The sequence below is a fragment of the Ceratotherium simum genome, chromosome 6 (genome assembly GCF_057802395.1).
Source record: "Ceratotherium simum simum isolate JZ-2026a chromosome 6, ASM5780239v1, whole genome shotgun sequence".
NCBI lineage: Eukaryota > Metazoa > Chordata > Mammalia > Perissodactyla > Rhinocerotidae > Ceratotherium > Ceratotherium simum.
In genome coordinates this window covers 40048232-40070621 of record NC_141905.1, presented here as the reverse complement: position 1 = coordinate 40070621, position 22390 = coordinate 40048232, and the positions used below count along the sequence as shown (strand labels likewise).

General features: G+C 39.1%; 1 long non-coding RNA gene and 1 other non-coding gene across 2 annotated transcripts in view; one reads left to right on the top strand and one right to left on the bottom strand.

The window, feature by feature from the left end:
- Window positions 1-22390, top strand: part of LOC147916845 (uncharacterized) — an 81070-nt gene that overhangs the window by 27695 nt on the left and 30985 nt on the right. The window lies entirely within an intron of this gene.
- On the bottom strand, window positions 685-791 carry LOC147916846 (U6 spliceosomal RNA). The gene has a single exon (XR_015552622.1). It is a non-coding gene; the product is annotated as a U6 spliceosomal RNA (small nuclear RNA).

Genomic DNA, 22390 nt, shown 5'->3' with positions numbered 1-22390 from the left:
CACGATCCTAAGTAATCTTTGAGAGCTTCTTTACTATCTCGTGTGACAAAGTTTCCCAGCTTATCTTTTAAAATTTCTTGCCCCGGGCCGGCCCTGTGGCTTGGTGGTTAAGTGCGCGCGCTGCGATGCTGGTGGCCCGGGTTCGGATCCCGGGTGCGCATCGAGGCACCACTTCTCCGTTCATCCTGAGGCCGAGTCCCGCATACAGCAACTAGAAGGATGTGCAGCTACGACATACAACTATCCACTGGGGCTTTGGGGGGAAAAAATAAAATAAATAAAATCTTTAAAAAAAAAAAAAAAAAAAAAAAATTTCTTGCCCCAACTTGGAATTGTCTATTTCTCCAAGGAATGCTGGTTCTGCTAAGTGGAAAATGATATATGGTTTTTATATTGGTAACTAGATGAAGAAAACAAAAAAAGAAAACACATCTCCTGCCTGGATTCAGCCTGTGGGTAGTCTTTTGGTGACCTCTGGCCAGACTTAAGCAATAGCAGTGAGAATTAAGAAAAAAAGATGGATGATAAAGATTTTTTTTCTAATTATTTTTTTATTGTGGTAAAATACACTTAACAAAATTTACCATCAAGTATTTTTTTTTAATTTTTTGTTTATTGCAGTAACATTGGTTTATAACATTGCAAAAATTTCAGGTGTACATCATTGTACTTCTATTTCTGCATAAAAATATGGAACGCTTCACGAATTTGCGTGTCATCCTTGCGCAGGAGCCATGCTAATCTTCTCTGTATCCTTCCAATTTTAGTATATGTGCTGCCGAAGCGAGCACTACCATCAAGTATTTTTAAGTGTACAATTAAGTGGTATTAAATACATTCATAGTGTTGTGCAACCATTGCCACCATCCATCTCTGCGACTCTTTCATCTTGTAAAACTGAAACTCTGTACCCATTAAACAATAACTCCACATTCCGTCCTTCCCCTAGCCCCTGACAACCACTGTTCTACTCTCTGCCTCTATGATTTTGATTAATCTAAGTACCTCATATAAATGGAATCACGCAATATTTGTCTTTTTGTTACTGGTTTATTTCACTTAGCATAATGTTCTCAAGGTTCGTCCATGTTGTAGCATATGTCAGAATTTCCTTCCTTTTTAAGGCTGAATAATGTTCCATTGTGTGTATATATTATATCACATTTTGCTTATCCATGCATCCTTCAATGGACACTTGGGTTGTTTCCATGTTTTAACTATTGTGAATGATGCTGCCATGAACATGAGTGTACCAATATCTCTTAGAGATCTTGCTTTCAATTATTTTTGGTTTATACCCAGAAGTGGAATTGCTGGGTCATATGGTAATTCTTTTTTTAATTTTTTGGGAACCTCTGTACTATTTCCCACAGTGGCTGTACCATTTTATGTTCTTACCAAGAATGCGAAAGGCTTCTAATTTCTCCACATCCTTAACAACATTTGTTATTTTCTGTGTGTGGGTTTTTTTTTCTTTTTTTTTTGTGAGGAAGATTAGCCCCGAGCTAACATCCAGTGCCAATCCTCCTCTCTTTTGCTGAGGAAGATTGGCCCTGAGCTAGCATCTATGACCATCTTCCTCTACTTTAGATGGGACACCACCACAGCATGGCTTGACAAGCAGTGCATCGGTGCGTGCCCGGGATCCGAACCTGCAAACTCCGGGCCGCTGAGGTGGAGCGCAAGAACTTAACTGCTATGCCACTGGGCTGGCCCCTGGTTTTTTGTTGTTGTTTTTTTGTAGGTTTTTTTATAGTAGTCAAAGAGTCGTAATGGGTGTGAGGTGGTATCTCATTGTGGTTTTGATTTGCATTTCCCTGATGATTAGTGATGTTGAGCATCTTTTCATGTGCTTATTAGCCAGTTTTATGAAATGTCTTTTCAAGGCCTTTGCTCGTTTTTCAGTCTGGTTGTTTGTTTTCTGTTGTTGAGTTTTAGGACTTCTCTATATATTTTGGATATTAATTTCTTGGAAGATATATGATTTGCAAATATTTTATCCTATTCTGTGGGTTGCCTTTTTATTCTGTTCATATTGTCTTTTGATGCACAAAATTTTTAAATTTTCATTCAGTGTAATTTATCTGTTTTTCCTTTGTTGTTTGTGCCTTTGGTGTCATATGCAAGAAATCATTGCCAAATCCAATGTCTTGAAGATTTTGCCCTATGTTTTATTCTAAAAGTTTTATAGTTTTAGGTCTTACATTAAGTCTTTATTCATTTGGGGTTAATTTTGTATATAGCGTTAGGTCAGGGACTAACTTCATTCTTTGCCATGTGGATAACCACTTTTCCCAGCACGATTTATTGAAAAGACTATCCTTTTCCCTTTGAATTGTCTTTGCATCCTTGTCAAAAATCATTTGACCTTATATGCAAGGATTTATTTTTGGGGTCTCTATTCTATTCCAGTTATCTGTCTTTATGCTAGTACCACACTGTTTTGATTACTGTAGCTTTGTAGTAAGTTTTGAAATCAGGAAGTGTGAGTCCTCCAGCATTGTTCTTCTTTTTCAAGATTGTTTTGTCTTTTAGGGGTTGTTGGGGAAGAGGGAGAATCCCCTTGCGCCCTTTCCTGTAAGGTTCTTATGGCTGGCCAAATAATTAAAAGGCAGGTTAGCAGGAGAAAATAATACCAAGTTTAATAACATGTATACATGAGAGAAACCAGGGAAACTGAGTTTCTCAACAAAATGGCAGAAGTTCTCATCGTAAATACTATCTTCAGCTAAAGACAAAGGAGGATATTGGGGGTGGGGGAGTCAGTTATGGCAGATTATCAGAAAAGCACAGTAAACAAGAGTAAGGTTATTATGCAGGTTTAAGGCCTCACCTTCCACATTGATAAGTTTCTAGAGATAAGGTCATCCTCCCTCTTCCCAGTACAGAGAGGGAGATACCTTTACAAATGGAGATTTCTGTTATAAATGTAAATGTTTGTCTGGCAACTCTTTTACCTGGAGAATGTGGCCGGGGAGAGACAGAATTTTCGATAAGATGGGCTTGGTGCCTTTCATATTGTAACATCTATTTTACGTTATATTACAGCCATCATATGGTAGTGGCTCCTTCCTGAAACAGGCCTTCTGTGTTAAATTGTTTAGGCAGTTTGGGGGAGATCAAATGTCCGTCAGAGAAAATAATCAAGGTAAAGAGACATATTTTAGGGTGGTCAGTTTTGATCTCCCACAGGGTCCTTTGAGATTCCATATGAACTTTAGGATGCATTTTTCTATTTCTGTAAAAAAAAAAATGTGATTGAGATTTTGATAGGGATTGCACTGAATCTGTAGATTGCTTTGAGTAGTCTTGACATCTTAACAATATTAAGTCTTCCAATCCATGAACAGCTGATGTGTTTCCCTTTCTTTATGTCTTAATTTCTTTCAGTAATGTTTTGTAGTTTTCATTACACAAGTCTTTCGTGTCATTGGTTAAATTAATTCCTAAGTATTTTATTCTTTTTGATGCTATTGTAAGTGGAATTATTTTTGTAAATTCCTTTTCAGATTGTTCATTGTTGGTGTATAGAAATACAACCGATTTTGTGTGTGGGCTTTGTATCCTGCTACTTTGCTGAATTCATTTATTAGTTCTAAGAGCTTTTTGTGGAATCTTTAGGGTCTTCTACCTATAAGATCGTATCATCTGTGACCAGAGATGGTTTTACTACTTCATTTCCAATTTGGATACCTGTTATTTCTTTTTCTTGACTAATTGCTCTTCCTGCAACTTCCAGTACTATCTTGAGCAGAAGTGGCAAAAGTGGGAATCCTTGCATTGTTCCTGGTCTTAGAAGAAAAGCTTTCATTCTTTCACCATTAAGTATGATGTTTGCTATTGGTTTTTCAAATATGGCTTTTATTATGTTGAGGTAGTTTCCTTCAATTTACAGTTTATTAAGTGTTTTTTAATTATAAAATGGTATTGAATTTTGTCAAGTGCTTTTTCTGCATCAATAGAGATGATCATGGGGTATTTCCCTTTATTCTGTTTATGTAGTATATTACATTGATTGGCTTTCGTAGGTAGAACCATCCTTGTATTCCAAGAATAAATCTCACTTGGTTATGGTGTATAATCTTTTTAATATACTGCTGAATTTTATTTGCCAGTATTTTGTTGAGGATTTTTGTATCAGTGTTCTTAAGGCATATTAGTCTGTATTTTATTTACTTTTTTTTTTTGTAGTGTCTTGGTCTAGCTTTTGTATCAAAGTAATGCTGGTCTCAGAATGAATTAGGAAATTTTCCTTCCTTTTCAATTTTTTGGAAAAGTTTGGGAAGGATTGGTATAAGTTCTTCTTTACATATTTGGTAGAATTCACTAGTGAAGCCTTCAGGGCTTCACTATAGGTTCAAAATAGGCTCAGGGCTATTTTGTTGTTGCTGTTGGGAGATTTTTGATTACTGATTCAATCTCCTTACTAGTTAGAGGTCAATTTAGATTTCCTATTTCTTTGTGATTTAGTCTTGGTAGGTTTTGTTTGTTTCTAGGAATTTGTCCATTTCATTTGGGTTATCCAATTTGTTGGCATACAGTTATTCATAGCACTCTCTTATAATCCTTTTTATTTCTGTAAAATCAGTAGTAATGTCACTACTTTCATTTCTGATTTTAGTAATTTGAGTCTTCTCTTTTTCTTAGTCCATCTAACTAAAGGTTTGTCAATTTTGTTGATCTTTTCAAAGAACCTACTTTTGGTTTCATTGATTTTTCTCTGATTTTCTATTCTGTATTTCGATTATCTCTGCTCTAATCTTTGTTCTCTTCCTTCTTCTACCTTTGGGTTTAGTTTGTTCTTTTTCTAGTTCCTTAAGTTACATTGTTAATTCGAACAAAAAAGTTTTTTAATGAAAGCATTTATAGCTATAAATTTCCCCCTTAGCACTGCTTTTGCTGCATCCTACATTTTGGTATGTTGTGTTTTTGTTCGCATTCATCTCTAGGTATATTCTGATTTCCTTTGTTATTTCTTCTTTGATTCATTAGCTGTGTAAGAATGTGTTGTTTAATTTCTACAAATTTGTGAACTTTCCAATTTTACATCTGTTTCTAATTTCCAATTTCACCCATTTTAGTCAGACAAGATACTTTGTATGATATCTATCTTTTTAAATCTATTGAGTCTTAATTTGTGGCTAACATATAGTCTACCCTGGAAAATGTCCCATGTGCACTTGAGAAGAATGTGTATGCTATTATTGTTGTTGGGTAGAGTGTTCTGTCTATGTCTGTTGGATGGAGTTAGTTTATTGTGTTGTTGAAGTCCTCTATTTCCTTACTTACCTTCTGTCTGGTTGTTCTATTCATTATTGAGATTGGGGCATTGAAGTCTCTAACTATTATTGTAGAACTGTCTATTTCTCCCTTCAATTCTGTCAGTTTTTGCTTCATATATTTTGATGGTCTGTTATTAGGTGTGTAAATGTTCATAATTGTTATATCTTCTTGCTATATTGAACCTTTTAGTAATATATAGTGTCCTTCTGTGTCTCTTATAACCTTTTTTGATTTAAAGTCTATTTTGTCTGATGTTAGTATAGCCACTCTTGCTCTCTTTACTATTTGCATGGAATTATCTTTTTCTATCCTTTTACTTTCAATATATTTGTGTCTTTAGATCTAAAGTGAGTCTCTTGTAGACAGTATATAGTTGGATCATGTGTGTTTATCCATTCTGCCAATCTCTGTCTTTTGATTGGAGAGTTTAATCCATTTACATTTAAAGTAATTACCAATAAGGAAGGACTTACTTCTGTTATTTTGTTATTTGTTTTCTATATTTCTTATAGTTTTTTTGGTCCCTCATTTCCTGCATTACCTCCTTCTTTTGTGTTTAGTTGATTTTTGTTGTGAAATGTTTAAATTCCTTTCCCATTTCTATAGCTATTTTCTTTGTGGTTACCATGGGGATTCCATTTAACATGCTGAAGTTATAACACTTTAATTTGAATTTGTACCAGCTGACTTCAATAACATACAAAATCTCTGCTCCTCTACAGCTCCCTTCCCCTCGTTTGGCTGTTGATATCACAAAATTACATCTTTATACATGTGTGCACCAAAATATAAACTAGTAATTCTTTTAAATGCATTACTCTCTTAAATTATATATAGAAAACAAAATTTGGAGTTACAAACCAAAGTTACAATAATGCCAGCTTTTATAATTGCCCATGTATTTACTTTATTGAGATCTTTATTTCTTCAGCTTCCGGTTACTGTCTAGTGTCATTTCATTTCACCTTTCAGGACTCCCTTGAGCATTTCTTGCAGGGCAGGTCTAATGGTCACAAACACCCTCAGCTTTTGTTTATCTGGGAATATCTTAATTTCTCCTTCACTTTTTTTTTTTTTTTTTAAAGATTTTATTTATTTATTTTTTCCCCCCAAAGCCCCAGTAGATAGTTGTGTGTCATAGCTGCACATCCTTCTAGTTGCTGTATGTGGGACGCGGCCTCAGCATGGCCAGAGAAGCAGCGCGTCGGTGCGAGCCCGGGATCCGAACCCGGGTCGCCAGCAGTGGAGCGCGCTCACTTAACCACCAAGCCACGGGGCCGGCCCTCTCCTTCACTTTTGAAGCACAGTTTTGCCAGATACAAGATTCTTCGTTGATAATTTTTTTTCTTATAGCACTTTGAATATATTGGCCCACTGCTTTCTGGCCTCCAAAGTTTGTGATGAGAAATCTACTGATAATCTTAGGGAGGATGTCTCATATGTGACAACTAGCTTCTCTCTTACTGATTTCACAATTCTCTGTCTTTATCTTTTGAAAGTTTGATTATAATGTTTCTCAGTGTGAGTCTCTTTGAGTTCATCTGACTTAGAGTTTGTTAAGCTTCTTGGATGTTTATATTCATGTATTTCATCAAATTTGGGAAGTTTTCAGCCGTTATTTTTTCAAATATTCTCTCTGCCCCTTTCTTTCTCTTTTATCCTTCTGGCACTCCACAATGCATATGTTGGTCTATTAATGGTGTCCAAAAGTCTCTTAGTCTCATTCATTTTTCTTCAACTTTTTTCCTTTCTATTCCTCAGACTTGATAATTGCCATTGCTCTATCTTCAAAGTCACTGATTCTTTCTTCTTCCTACTTAAATCTGCCTTTGAATCCCTCTAGTGATTTTCTTTAATTCAGTTATTGTACTTTTCAGCTCAAGAATTTCTTTTTTGTTTCTTTTTAGGTTTTCTCTTTATTGATATTTCCATTTTGTTCAGACATCGTTTTCTTTGACTTTCTTCCCGTCTTCCTTTAGTTGTTTGAGCATCTTTTAAGACAGTTGTTTTAAAGTCTTTGTCTAGTAGATCGGCCATCAGGTCTTTTTCAGGGACAGTTTCTGTTGATTTATATTTTTCTTTTGAATGGGCCATACTTTCCTGTTTTGTTGTATGCCTTGTGATTTTTTTTGTGTGTGTGTGTGTGACGAGGACTAGCCCTGAGCTAACATCTGATGCCAATCCTCCCCCTTTTCTTTTTTCTTGAGGAAGAGTGACCCTGAGCTAACATCCGTGCCCGTCTTCCTCCACTTTATATGGGACGCTGCCACAGCATGGCTTGACAAGCAGTGCATCAGTGCGCTCCCGGGATCTGGACCTGTGAACCCCGGGCCACCAAAGCAGAGCATGCGCACTTAGCCACTTGTGCCACCGGGCCGGCCCCTGCCTTGTGATTTTTTTGTTGAAAAGTGAAGTTTGAATCTAATAATGTGGTAACTCTGGAAATCAGGTTCTCCCTCTTCCCCAGGGCTCGCTGTTTTTTTTGTTTTTGTTTTGATTGTTGTCAGCTGTCTCTTTGCCAAGGATTAGGCTGAGATGCAAACTTAGGGTCTTCTCAGGTCTTTTTCTGAGTCTGTGCCTTTCACTGGGCATGCACAGTCACTTTCTAGTTTTCCCTGTATATGCAGTTGCTTTTGAATGTCCTCATCTTTAATGTTTGCCTCCCAAAAGAGGAAAAAGAAAAATATAAAGGAGTGGGGGAAGTGTGCTGGCCCTTTAAATCCCCTGGAAGTCACTTCAGCCAGAGGGGGAGAGACTTGCAGCAATGGAAGGACATGCAGCAAAAATGGTTGCCTGCGTCTTTGTCTGCTCCTCTGTGATCAGAAGCAGCAATCAGTGATCAGAGCACAAATCCCTGATGTTTGAAGAACAGGGTCCTTTTTGCCCATCCTGGCTCCTGCAAGCTGTGTGCAAGCTGCTCCGGGAACACATGCACAACTGCCTGCTATAGGGATAGGAGATGGGTAGCTGCTACTGTGCTAACAGCTGAAATTGACCAAAATTAACCACAATTTACAGACCAAGCTTTCCCCTGGAAGTTGCAAGCCTTCAATAGACTCCAGAGTTCCAAAATTGTTACATCAGACAAATTCTGTCAGTGTAATTGTTGTCTAGGTGAAGAGACAGATTCCTGATGCTTCCTACTCTGCCAACTTCCCAGAATCCTCTGATAAAGATATTTTGCACTTGGATGTGTGGGAAGGAAAGAGCATTTGATGTTTCAAGTGAGAAGATTCTAATATTGTTTTTAAGCTATCGTTGCTTGAAACTTTATGATGTCTACTTAATGCATTCTATATATTATTTAATTTAATCCTCACAATAACATTGAAAGAGAGGTATTATTATTCCCTTTTATAGATGAAGAAATTGAGGTACAGAGGAGCTGTGTGTGTGTGTGTCACTTCTGGGGAGCTCTTCTGATTTTCTTTCCCTTCTTGCCCATATTACTTAGGATATTGGTTTGACCACTTTACAGAGTCAGAATAACAAAGGCTCAATCAGAATTAAAGTTTGTTTCTTTTCACAGCGATACAATGGTAGGCAGTTGGTCCTGGGTTTGTAAGGCAGTTTTGTTCCTTGAGGACATCCAGGTTCCTTCTATTTTGTTGTTCCACCTGGGGTTCTACCCTCATCTGCATATTTGAAGCTGGCTGAGAAGCACCCATGGAAGGGAAAAAAGGGAGTGGAGGCCAAAGTGGCTTGCTTTTAAGAAGTGAAGAAGTTTTAAGAAGTTGCATGCATCACACCTCACATCCTATCGGCCTGTACTTAGTCACATGGCCATGGCTAGGTGGAAGGAATGCTGTGCTATGTAATGTCTAGCTGGGCAGGATAGTTATATTACAAAAATATAGGAAGGGCAAATGGATTTTGGGGAGATATTTAGCAATATCTTCCACTCTTCCAGTTCACACCTGTCCAGTTCACACATGCCCTAGCGTTCTCTCCTCTTAAGGGAGAAAAGTGGTCTTTGTTGTACAAAAAGAGAGAGCCACATGGAACTTTGCAGGGAGGCAGTGTTAATAGTTGTGGGGCAGGTCTGATGGTGAACATCCTTGGAGCAGTACGTAAGTCTTGGGACACACCTGGAGGCAGGGGGATCGGTAAGCTGGAGAGGTGCTGACAGTAAAATTTGGCTGCTTCAAAAAGAACTGCGAAGAGTAAGTTCTGTGTCTAAACCGTGGTATAATTCTAACTTCAAGCCTTAAAACCCTTCTGCCAAGAAATATTTTGTTTTCTAAGATTATAAATACTTGAAGTCAGTGCAAATGTCCTTGTTATGCTGGGATAAGTGCATTTTTTACAAATGACACTGTGCTTCGGAAAGCGGGTTCTTCTACTGTACTGTTTGCCAAGGTAAATAGTTCATTTATTAGAAATAAGGAGCCAATATATCTCACCCTTAACTGAATTTAAGTGAAGTAGGCTGAAATTCCTTTGTTCTTACCAGGACATTGATATGTATTTTCAACTGCTTTTCTGGGCTGTTGGTATGTTGAGCGTGTATGACTCTTCAGACTTGTTAGCTCTTGCCAGTGAAGCTTGAAGCAATCAGGCACATTAGTCTTCTGTATTAATCTTTTGCATATGGGGAGAGCAAGAAACTTAGAGAACATTTTTATTTCCTGGGAGCTTTATTTCTACATTCTTTATTTCCTGTCTGAAAGAATGGTCTTCAATTTCATCTAAGTCGAAAAGAAGTAAAATAACAAGTTTTGTAAAGGATGTAAATACTACTAAAGCTGTGTTCTTGGCCTGCAAAAAGGCATGGGGAAAGAGCACTGACTGGCTTCTGACTTTGCTGCTTACTAATTGTGTGAATTTGGGTTAGTCACTTGACCTCTTGAGGCTCATATTCCCTGTCCAAAAAGTGGGAAGAATTATCCATACACCACTGGGTTGTTATTAGAATTAAATCACAGTTACATTACTTACTAACTGTGTGGCCTTAGTCAAGTTGCTAAAGCTTCTCATGCCTCAATTTCCTCATCTGTAAAATGGGATAATAATTTGTTATTAGAGCCATTGAGTGGATTCTGACTCCTAGTGACCCTGCGTCCAGCAGAGGGGAACCCTGCCTGGTTTTTTTGCACTATCTTCTCATCTTCTGGCACAATGTCAGACAAGGCTCCACAGCTATTCACAGGGTTTTCAGGCCGATTTTTTTCTGAAATGGGTGGCCTAGTCTTTCTTCCTGGTCTGTTTTAGTCTCGAAGCTCCACTGAAACCTGTCCACCATAGGTGACCCTGCTGGTATTTGAAATACTGGTGGCATAGCTTTCAGCATCACAGCAACATGCCATAGTCACAGTTTGACAACCAACAGACAGGTGGTGTAATTCCCTGACTGGAAATGGACCCAGGCCATGGTGATGAGAGCACTGCATCTTAACCACTAGACCACCAGGGCTGGCTGGGGTAATAATAGTACCTACTCTACAGGGTTTTTGAGAGATAAAGTGCTTAGAGCAGTGCCTGGCACACAGTAAGCTCTATATAAATGTTAGCTCTTGTTGCTGTTCTATGAATGTGTGGTAGCCACCTGTGTGCATTGGGCTTGGTTGGGATATTGACAAGATAGGAAAGGGCATCAGTCTCTAGACTGGATGTTCAGTGCAGACTGGAATTCTTATGGGCTCCTGCATTTGTAGGGTGCAGTATGGAGGCTGCTCAGAGGCCAGAGCTACACCAAACTTTTAAGGTAACTGCTGAGGGTGCATCCAAGAGAACATAGTGCCACAAAGTTTTCATGAAAAAGGAAAAAAAAAAATCTTATAATGAAAATATCTTCTTACGGGCAAAATGCCACAAATATGTAAATGGGAGCAATCCCAGAAATAGATTCTGATAAAATCCACACAGTGATAAGTTTTATTTCTTCTTTTACGCTCTTTAATTATTATTTTTTTTAGTTTTATTTCTTCTAGTCCTTAGTAATGTGAGCCCATCCTCCTCCTCATGTGCATGATTTATTTTTCTTCATCTGTGAAGAACCCTTCCTAGGATGAGGGGCTGAAAAACCATGTTATAGTGACGCAACTCTGCAGTTAACAGGAAATAGCAGATAAAATGACAACTTCTAACTTCATCATTTTTCAGAATATATACTAACTTCTATTAATAAATCTCAAAGAGATTTTCACAGGGTACTCTTATCAAAGACTCTGTCTCAGGAAGGTTTCACTCAATAGGCTGCCCAGATATGCTCAATTCTTCTACACTCTCCTCCCCCAATTTTCCCTACTTTTCAAATTGAGCGTCTTCAAGGACATTTAGTTCAAGAAACAGAGGCATCATTTGATTTTGGAAAACATACATTTTTAGCTCACAAAACTGTGTTGTCATTTCCCTTTTACCTTTCTTTAGTTCTTTCCTTGATCCTGGAAGAAGGTGGAGATTTACAGTCACATTCTATTGGTACTTTTCTCCATCACACAGATGATAAATTATTGAGAAGCCATTTGGTCTATAAAAAAATGCACAGCCCATCCCCTTCCAGCATGCTGCTTGGACTGGTTCCAGCTGCTGTGAATGGCTAGGGCCCTGCAGTCATAAAAACAAAGCAAATCTCTTACACATTTTGGGCTTCGATCCTTTGTAAGGGGATAGAGAGGAACAATGACCTGATGGACTAATGGCTCTCTGGATGCTACTGAGGGCTACAGACAGAGTCAGCTCTTTTATTGCCCGAGAAGGATCCTTTGTTCCAAGTGCTAGAGTTCAGCGATTTTGTACCTATATTTTAGCTAGTTCTTGTTTTGGGCTCCAATCAGAGATAGTCAGAGCTTCCAATAATTGACAAGGTTTTAAATTTTTCTCATACTTTACTACAATCGATCCTAACCCTTGTTTGGGTCACATACCCTTTTGAGAATCTGATGTTATGAACTCCCTTCCCTCTCCTCCCACCAACTGCACTTATGCACACACACAAAAGACTTCAGAGTGTTTACAAAGCCCCTGACCACCCAACTGCTCAACTCCTTACAGATCCATGAATCTCTCTTATTAGATTATGTTTTCTCTGCGGTTTTTAAAAGCATATGTTTGATAATATTATAATTTATTTTTCCCTCTTCCAAAAATAGAAGATTCATTATTTCACTGTGACCTTGTCTCATATGATGGTAAAGTCAGCTAAGGTTTTTTTTTGTGTGTGAGGAAGATCAGCCCTGAGCTAACATCCATGCCAATCTTCCTCTTTTTGCTGAGGAAGACTGGCCCTGGGCTAACATCTGTGCCCATCGTCCTCCACTTTATATGGGATGCCACCACAGCATGGCCTGACAAGCGGTGTCTTGGTGCACGCCCGGGATCCGAACCTGGGCCGCCAGCAGCAGAGCACGAGCACTTAACTGCTACGCCACGGGGCCGGCCCCTCAGCTGAGGTTTTTTTAAAAATAAGATTTAATTTTATTTTATGACACATGTCTTTCTGGATTCTTAATATTTTAAAACTCAGCTTTAGAATCAGACCTGGGTGTTTCATATTCCAAAATCTATGATTTTTTTTTTTACTAAAATCTAGGAAATTCCAAGATTAGTTTTTCTCCAACTTAAATTTGAATAAACATGAACTAATCTGCCTGCAGTATAATATAATGCCAATTATTCTGTCCACCCAATTATCTTTTAAAAGTTTTTTGAGAACCATAACTGTTCAGGTATTTTTGGTGAACTGCTGCTAACTTGTTTGAACTGGAGGTATGAAAGATTTCTTACTACCCATTATCTTCTACATGCTTATGGTGACATTGATAGAATCGTCAGTATGGTTTCTAGAAGATGCTTTGTCATTGGCAGGCAGTTATGGCTATCTAAATCTTTCTTCTTATTACCAGGCAGGAAATATTTAGCCTCATAAGCGTTCTACTTAGGTGCTTCATTCTTGACTTAATGTTTTATGTCCGAGTATCGTATACTTGGCTGCCTTCAGACTCTGAATTCCATCATGAAGATTGGCATCTGCTTTTTGCTGTTGCTGTGATCTGTTATAGGCCATCACCTCCCTCTCTGTCCTTGCTAAGAACAATGTCACCAGGGCTTATTGACCAAGCCATTGAGGCCTCATCTTTAGTGCATAATCATCGTAAATCTAATGGTCGCCATTCCTATGGCACAAGCAGGATCTCCAAACCAGTCACCACAAGAACTGTGCTTTGTGTGATGTCAAGTTGTTAAAATTCCAATTTTCCATGAGCTAAGGATGCCTGTCTTTTCTGTGGTTAAGCTGACCTAGTGAGTAAGACCATGGCCTAAGATCCCAGGCTTTTGGCTTAGGTAGATGCTAGTTTAAATCTCAGCTGTAACACCAAATAATTCTGTATGAGGCTCATGCTACCTCTCTTGCTGGGTTGTTCTAGGATTAGAGATAGTATCTGTAAAGCACATGTTAGATACTTAATAAATGGTAGCTATTCTTACTATGATCTTTTAGACATAATCCCTACCTGTGAAATACTGAAGGGAACCAAATTTTTTTCTGTTTAATTTGCACAGATGTAAACAAGCACAATATTTGATGGTCGGCTGGGAGAGCCCATCATGGTAAGTGAGACAGAAAGAAGACAAGGGCCTCTGCCAATTGTAAATGCAGTTCTCATTTTGGAACAGTGCCTCCTTGGAAACACACAGTACAGACTTTAAAGGCTAGATCATCCAAGGTGAAGGTTTCTGTTGCTTTGGAAAAATGCAAGTGAGGTGAGGAGGTCCTTAGCTACAAGTAGAAGTTCTCACCAGTATAAATAAAACAAGACAAAACAAAAAAGCTCCAATCAGATTGTAACCATGAGTGCAAATAGACTGCTTATCGTGGTTACAGTTAGGGAGAAATGATTTCTTAATATTTTTCAGCCTTACGGAAGACATAAGAGAAATGGATTTTTAGTTTTTCTGAGCAAAAAAAAGCATAGCACTCTCATCAGCTTGCTGCTTTCATTGAAGTTTAGGGTTGATTTCTTGGTCTTTGAGACCCTGCTCTGCTTTGGGGAGCTAGAGACAGTCCCTCTCTACTTCCCACATGGATTTGACGATGAGCAAAAACCTATATCTAGGCCTCATTGGACACACTGCTCACGTCATGAAAGGTGGACTTAATATCAGGTCTTGGGAAGATTTTGGGCAGGTCTCATCTGAACTTGCATACGATCAGGCTGTGTGAATCTGTCTTCGCTGTGTCCCATATCTGGAAGAGAAAGGAGCACCATGGAATCCTGAGGGTTTAAATAAGGCCCCAAACTCTGACTCTGACTCTGCCAACATTTAGATTAGGTCTACCTGGTTTTTATTTAACGTAAATGGGCTCAGTAACAGTTGCCAGAAATCTAGGTGCTGTCCTGAGGAACAGCTGTTTTTATTTGGTGTTTACTTACCGTAGTCCTCGTGGGAAAGAGAATGTACAGGGACTCAGACTGAGACGCAATGTTAAGTTAACCTTGGCTGTGAACCCTGCCCCACACTCAGCTCAGAGGACTGGGACAAGGTGGTTTTACACAGGCAACTCAGCTGGCTCATTTCTGAAGAACTGAATGCTAAAGGTTCTTGCTGTCTGAGCTGTTGCAAAGGGCTTCTTTTCATTCTTCTCACTCTGCTCTGTAGTTTACACAGATGTGAAGTCTTTCTGTACTCTAGAGTCCGGGGATGCTAACGTTAATTAGCTAATTAGTGAGTATCTGCCAGGATCTTTGCATATGGCTGTGCAGGTTGAATACAGCACAACTCCAGGGGGTGCTGTTCACATAATTACAATGTGTTTGATGCCCCTGGAGTTGAGCACTGCGTGGCTTGCACAACTATGCATAGAAGCTCTAATATCTAATATCTCTAATTGCACTTCAGATGTTGGTTTATTTTGGCAGAAAAGGGTGGTTTTGTCCTTGAGTTCCTGCAGAACAGCAGCAGTCAGGGGTCCTTGAGCTAAGAATTCTAGAAATTGTACTATATCTGTGTTCTTCACTGCTGGTTCCCAGAAACCTTGATCCGTCAGCAACAGTGTGGTCCCAGCTCAGGGCCAAGCTGCTGAGATTCTGCAAGGTTCCTCACAGCTTCTCAATGCATCAGTCCCCTGGGGGAATTGGATGCTAAGGCCCCTAACCTACTAGTTGACTGAGTAGGAGTAGGGGATGAGACAAACTTGGAGATCTGTGATCAGAACTGACCCCAGGCAAGGCTGCACTGGAACTAGCTTGCTTCCAACACCTCTCCACCTGCTGTTTCAAACAGGTCTCTTTAGGTTAGAAGAGACAGAAAACTATTTAAAATGGATTAAATAAAAATAATGAGGATCAATTGGCTCATTTGACTGAAAAGTATATGAGTATGACTGGCTTCAGGTGCTTGATGATGTCATTAGAACCTAGTCTCTTTCTCTCTTCTCTGCTCCTCTGCTCTCCTCTCCATCACTCAGTTCTGCTTTCCTCGGTGTTAGCCTTATTCCCGGGCAGATCTTCTGCATATGGTGATCTCCAACATCTCCAGGTGTGTATCCTACAAGCTTGGTAATTCCAGAGGAAAGGAACCCAAAAGCTCTAAACAGACAAACAAAAAATCCCCAAACAAACCCCAGCTCACACCAAACCAAAAATGTGAAAAAAACCCCACAAAAGATTGTGTCTTCATGGTCTGGTTTGGGTTATGGGCTCATCCCTGAATCAATTGCTGTAGCCAAGGGAATGGAATCCTCTGATTGACCAGTCCTGGGTTATGTGTCCATGTGGTAGTTAGGAATGTCCATCTCCAACTAAGTAGATTCTGAGGGATGGAAGATTAGTTCTCTAAAGAAAAATCAAGATGCTGTCAGTAGAAGAGAGAGGGATGTATGTCTGGGTGGGAAAACAAGAGTCATCAGATCAGGCCTTTTTGTCTTTCCCTTCCTGTGTCTACCATAAAGGGCCAGTGGGCTGGGCTCTTCACCATAACCTCTACTTACCTGTGCCTTTTCTGAGATATATTTCCCTGTTTTGGGGTAACCCCTACCATTTATTAAAACTGCTTACCCTGCTTCTACCAAAATGTCTAAAAACTTTACAAATATCAAACCCAAATAAACATGTTTCTGTCCCTAACTTACTTGACCTTTCCATAACATTTCATACTGTTGACATCCATCTCCATTTAAAATCGTCTCTTCTGTTGACTTTTACGACACTGTGGTCTCCTTGTTCTTTTTCTACCTCCCTGTTCCTCATAGCTCTCTTTCAATGGCAGCACACTAGGTTAACTCACAGATTTATTACACCACTAAATTTTCTCAGCCTTACTTCCTTGATTGTCCTTAGATCTAGCATCTCTGTCTTCATAGCCCCTTTACTTAGGGCCTCATCATTTCTTATCTGTGATGTTGCCATCCCTTCTAATAGCTCTTTTTGCTTGCAGTTTTATGCTTCTCAAATCTATCCACCCAACTGCTTCCAGATCCTCTCAGTTCCCTGTTTGAATCCCCTCTGTTGTTCCCCACTTACCTATCAATGGTATTAATAGGTCCTCCATTAATTGTCCCTAATCCCTCTCTAGTCTCATTTCTTCCTTGTTTCCCTCTAGATTTCCATCACTTCAAACATCTTGTAGATCCCATCATACAGTGAATGTTTCAATCCTACATGCCTTTGCATGTGATATTAACTTTGCCTGAGATGCTCGTCTCCCACTTATCTGCCTTTTGGTCTTTTGAAAGACATGTCTTCAGGCATCATGCTCTCTTGGAAACTTTCTCTAATACCCTTACCACCCCACTCTTGGCAGAACAAATCACTTTCTTTTCTGTTTTAATTTGTACATACTTTATTGCATTCAGTGTCTTGTATTTTAATTATTTGTTTGCATACATGCCTTTTCTTTTTTTTTTTTAAACCAGACTGAATGCCTTTGGGTAGGACTTGCATTGAGCCAGTCTCCACCACTCACTACTGACACAAAAATAGCTGCTTCCCAGTTTCTCTTACCTTCCTGGCCACTGAAGGCATTTGAGTTTCTGTCCAAACCTTAAGTAAACTATTAGTATGTAAGCTTCAGGGTAGTAACCATTGTGTCTCATTCACTATTCTTATCACGTAGTAAGTTTTCAATGAATAAATAGATGAATGAATGGATGAAGAAATTCATAAGGTTGTCCAGAAGCACCTCAACTTTCATATGTAGTCTCCAGCCACTTTGAGCTCCGAGATCGTGGGTTTCTTGTGGTCATCTCACTGCTAAGATGCAAAATGGTTTTTTTGATGACTTAGGCTAAGGCTCATCTCATCACAGTGCTTGAACTCAATCACTCATCGTTTCTTGGAGAGATTTGGAGGATTTTTCTTTTAGTGCCTTGGCCAGTAACATGTCAGGATTTCAACATTGTGTACTATAGTCCTTTACATCTAAACTTTAAGAAAACTGACCCAGGAAGACTGCAGCACAAGTTCTAGAAACCCAATGGGCTGGGAAAGCCTTTTTATACCTTTTCAGACTACTGAAAATGAAAGAAAATGCATAGCGGGAGGGAGAGCGAAGAAGCATCTGACATAGCAGATGGCATAGCATTCTACATAGAAAGAAGAATGTGAAGGAAAAAGAGTAACAGAAATAGTAGGAAACATTTTTTTTCTTTCTCCTTCTAGCCCCCCTCTACCCCAATCTCCCAAGGCCTTTCTGGCCTTGTTCCGTGGCTTCTAAATTCCTTTCTCTTTTTTTCACACATCCATTTAATCTGTGCCTTTTACTGTTAGGCTCTTTAAGTGTTCTCTGAAGGTAGAGAGAGTATCTAAACCATGAACACAAAAGAACACCTTCCGTGGGGGAACCGTTATATTTTGTGGGCTGGCTGTACAACATCTAAGTTCCTTTTGTTTGGTGGGTCTCATAGGAGGTGAGGGTTCCCGCTCCAACTGTGGGAGTTGGAAAGGCCAAATCATTTGACCCCTGGCCACTAGGACACAACCTGAGCTCAGCCTGTCAGACATCCCACCCAGAACTTCTTGTCTAGAGTGAGTGTCACAAAGAAGCAAGGACAATTTTGGATTCACACCATTGCCAACAGTGGTGGTATTGAGTGTCCCTGACATTTGCAGGGTCTCCCTAACTAGGCTTCTCTTGTGACATGACCTGGCTCCAATTCCAGCCTCCTAGCTTCTCTTGGTTTGTGCCTGTTGTCCAAAGCTCCAACCTTTCCCATGATTCTGTGAGCTGTTTGACATGCCTTTAATAAACTCCTTTTTGCTCAAGTTAGCCAGGTGGATTTTGTTTGTTTTCAACCAAGAACCTGACTGGTAGGTAACCCTTCCCTATCAGCCTTAGAAAAGTACAGAGAAGAAATATGCAGTCTTATCTTGTGGCATTTCTTACCTAAGTCTCCCTCACTCTTTGATTTTATTCTTATCTTTTTCCTCCTCCTCCTCCTTCTTGTCATTCTGTAGCTAACAGTACCTCCTTTCAACTCCATTTCAGTTCAAGCTAGCGGATTAATTATGTCAGATGCCTGTATTATATCTGAATCCTGAATAATCAGCTTTCTTCTCTATGGAATTGGCAAGTGTGACAAATACTGGAAATCTCTTTACACAGAATACAAACACACTAATATTTGATGCTCAGGGAATGTATTTCCATGACAACAGGATGTTTAGGATTTTAGACAAATAAAGGGATACAAATTGTATTTAAAACCATTTTTTATATGGTACAGGCAATAAGCATACCTCTGATTTAATACTGGCCCACAGAACTCATTTTTAGAAGTCAAGAAAATGTATTTAATAACTAGATGGTTTAAGCATTGCACATTTTATAAGACAAGAGCAAATTTCTCTCTTTCTTCTCCCCCTCCTTGGGGGAGGAGGTAAAGGTAGACATTTTCAGTTCCATCTGTCAAGAATGGAAAGACCTATATATATATTTTTTTAACAATTTAATTTCTCCATAAACAATGTGAAACATATGTCCTTAGTACAAATAGTTTTCAGAGTAATTATAATGGGAAGCATTAAAAATAAAGCATGTTTTTGACTCACAATCCATTTGCTCCCTACCTTCACATATCCCTTCCTTTTGTTCCCACCCAGCCATGCTGCATTCCTGCCACAGCACAGGGAACCTTTAAAATGACTCATTTGCTGTGTCTGCCCAGTTTTCAACCTGATTCTGTTAGGGCCATGGTAATTTACTCCTGCTCAAAATTCTGTCTGTGATTAAAATAATAATAGCTACCATTACTGGACAAGGACTTTTAGATAGATTATCTTGAATCCTCAAACACCCTTGCAGGGTGGGGTTAGTATTCCATCTACGTGAGGAAAGATAGTTTGCCCACGATCACAGAGAGTCAGTATTTGAACCCAGGTTTGTCACACTGAGAAGCCTGTGCCCATTCTACTTCTCCATATTGCCTCAGTTTGATTGATGTCTTTAGGAGAATTTTTTTTTTGAGTCATAATTGATATATTACATTAATTTCAGGTATACAACATAATGATTCAATATTTGTGTATATTGGAAAATGATCACCACAATAAGTCTAGTTAACATCCATCACCACATATAGAAAAATTTTTTTTTCTTGTGTTAAGAACTTTTAAAATCTGCTCTCTTAGCAACTTTCAAATATACAATACAGTATAATTAACTATAGTCTCCATCTGTACAATACACCCCCAGGACTTATTTATTTTAAAACTGGAAATTTGTACCTTTTGACCCCCTTCACCCATTTTGCCCACCTTCTGCCTCCGGCAACCACCAAACTGCAATCTGTTCTATGTATCTATGAGTTTATTGTTGTTTTTTTTTTTATATTCCACATATAAGTGAGATCATACAGAATTTGTTTTTCTCTATCTGACTTATTTCACTTAGCATAATGCCCTCGGGTCCATCCTTGTTGTCAAAAATGGCAGGATTTCCTTCTTTTCTTTGGCTGAATAATATTCCATCGTGAGTATATACTACATTTTTTAAATCCATTCATCCATCAGTGTACACTTAGGTTGCTTCTGTGTCATAGCTATTGTAAATAATGCTGCAATGAACATGGGAGTGCAGATATCCTTTCAAATTAATATTTTCTTTTCCTTCAGATAAATACCCAGAAGTGGAATTGCTGGATTACATGGTAGTTCTATTTTTAATTTTTTGAGGAATCTCCATACTGTTTTCCATAGTGGTTGCATCAATTTATATTCCTACCAACAGAGCACAAGGGTTCCCTTTTCTCCACATCCTTGCCAACCATTGTTATCTTTTGTGTTTTTGATAGTAGCCATTCTAACAGGTGTGAGGTGATACGTCATTGTGGTTTTGATTTGCGTTCCCTGCTCATTAGTGATGTTGAGAACATTTTCATTTACCTGTTGGCCATCTGTATGTCTTTTTTGGAAAAATGTCTATTCAGATCCTCTGCCCGTTTTTTAATCAGATTGTTTGATTTTTTTGCTATTGAGTAGTATGAGTTCTTTATATATTTTGTATATTAACCCCTTATCAGATATATGATTTGTAAATATTTTCTCCCATTCCTTAGGTTACCTTTTCATTTGTTGATGGTTTCCTTTGCTGTGCAGGAGAATTTTATGACAACAGGACAAGTCCCCTTTAATCAGTATTTACATTTTATCACTCTATTGTTTTTAAACAGACTTAAAACAAAAAACAAGGCAAATTTACAGCATCTGCAAAGCTAGAGAGATCAGGAGAAAATAAGTCTTTAGAGCCTATTACCCCTTCTTGTTCCTATTGGTTACACAGTAGCAAATAAAAGCAACAAAGCCCTGAAATTAAGAATGCCTAGTCCTTTGGCCAAGACGATAGAGTAGACACTTGTGAAAAGCCAATAGGCTTTGAATGATTTCTGCTGAATCAGAGCCACGATTCACTGTTCGTAGCAATACCGGTAAAAACAACCTGTGTTGTTGAGGTGCCTTGTTCTTTGCAAAGGACTTGTGTATGAGGCAAGTGGTGCCTTTAAGTTGCCCCTGGAGTGAAAGCTGCCACATTTGAAGGAGGTGTAATAGAAATAGGCTCAAGCAACAGGGAAAGCATTTGATAACAATCCTAAATCCAGTTTCCTGACTTGTCTCTTCTCCCAACTGCTTGGTTGCCAAACTCAGCTTTGCCTCTAGGTTATTGCTTTCAGAAGCCTGCCAGTGTCCTTATGAGAACACACATTGCCAGTCCTGACTGTGGCCCTGACTTTGCTGCCTGTGATCATAGGTCCTCAGTGGGCACAGTCTCTCATACGGACCTCTAACTCAGCATGCTCCCTGCCTAGCCTGTACACGGAAGAGGCAGCGCTCCTCTTCTAATATCCTATTTGATTTTTGCAGGGAATTCACTCTCATTTATGACTTGGTAATCTTTGAACTTTAATATTATTTTGGATGGTGAAGAGGTAGATAAATCATCCAAGAATCAAATATTTTTAATTTTAATCTGTTAGTATAATTGTGGGCCCAACTCACTAAAATTGGTTCTGGATACAAGTTTCCCATGACTCAACTTCCACTCCTCACCTCCGATACACATTTTATGCCTCTATGAACAACAAAAAAAACCACTTCTCTTTTCTTGTGGAGCAGAGGAAGTGGATTTGGAGAAACAAGAATGAGATTGGATACTGTGTCAAGAGAGAACCTTCCTTCTTCAGAGAAAGAGTTAGTGAAAAACTTTAGAGAAGGGTGGGGCTGCGTGGTAGAGAGAGAGGAGGGTTTTCTAGCAGGATGCTCACTTTCTGTCTCTGGGCTGGGAATGGAGACCCATTCATCCAGGCGCAAGGGTGGGAGAGAGGGGACTGCTGGACCCTTGAGCTCTTAGAGGGCAATCGGGGTGGGCCTGGACTGTAGAGTCCCACAGTGGATGTCCCCTGGCCTCTGGAGCAGCCTGGAGCATCCCAGGACATGAAAGATTGTCACAGGCCTCCCACCTACACTACTGCCCACAAACCACAGAGGCCCAAGTAAGGCATTTTCCTGTTTTACTCCTCAGTATAACACACCACCACAAATAATAAAAAGCTGGTAACATTTATAAAGTATCTACTCTGTGCTAGATACTTTTTGAAGTGCTTTATGTGGATGATCTCATTTCCACCACTTGTGGTTGATAAAACTGTCACCCCCATTTACCAGATGAAGAAATA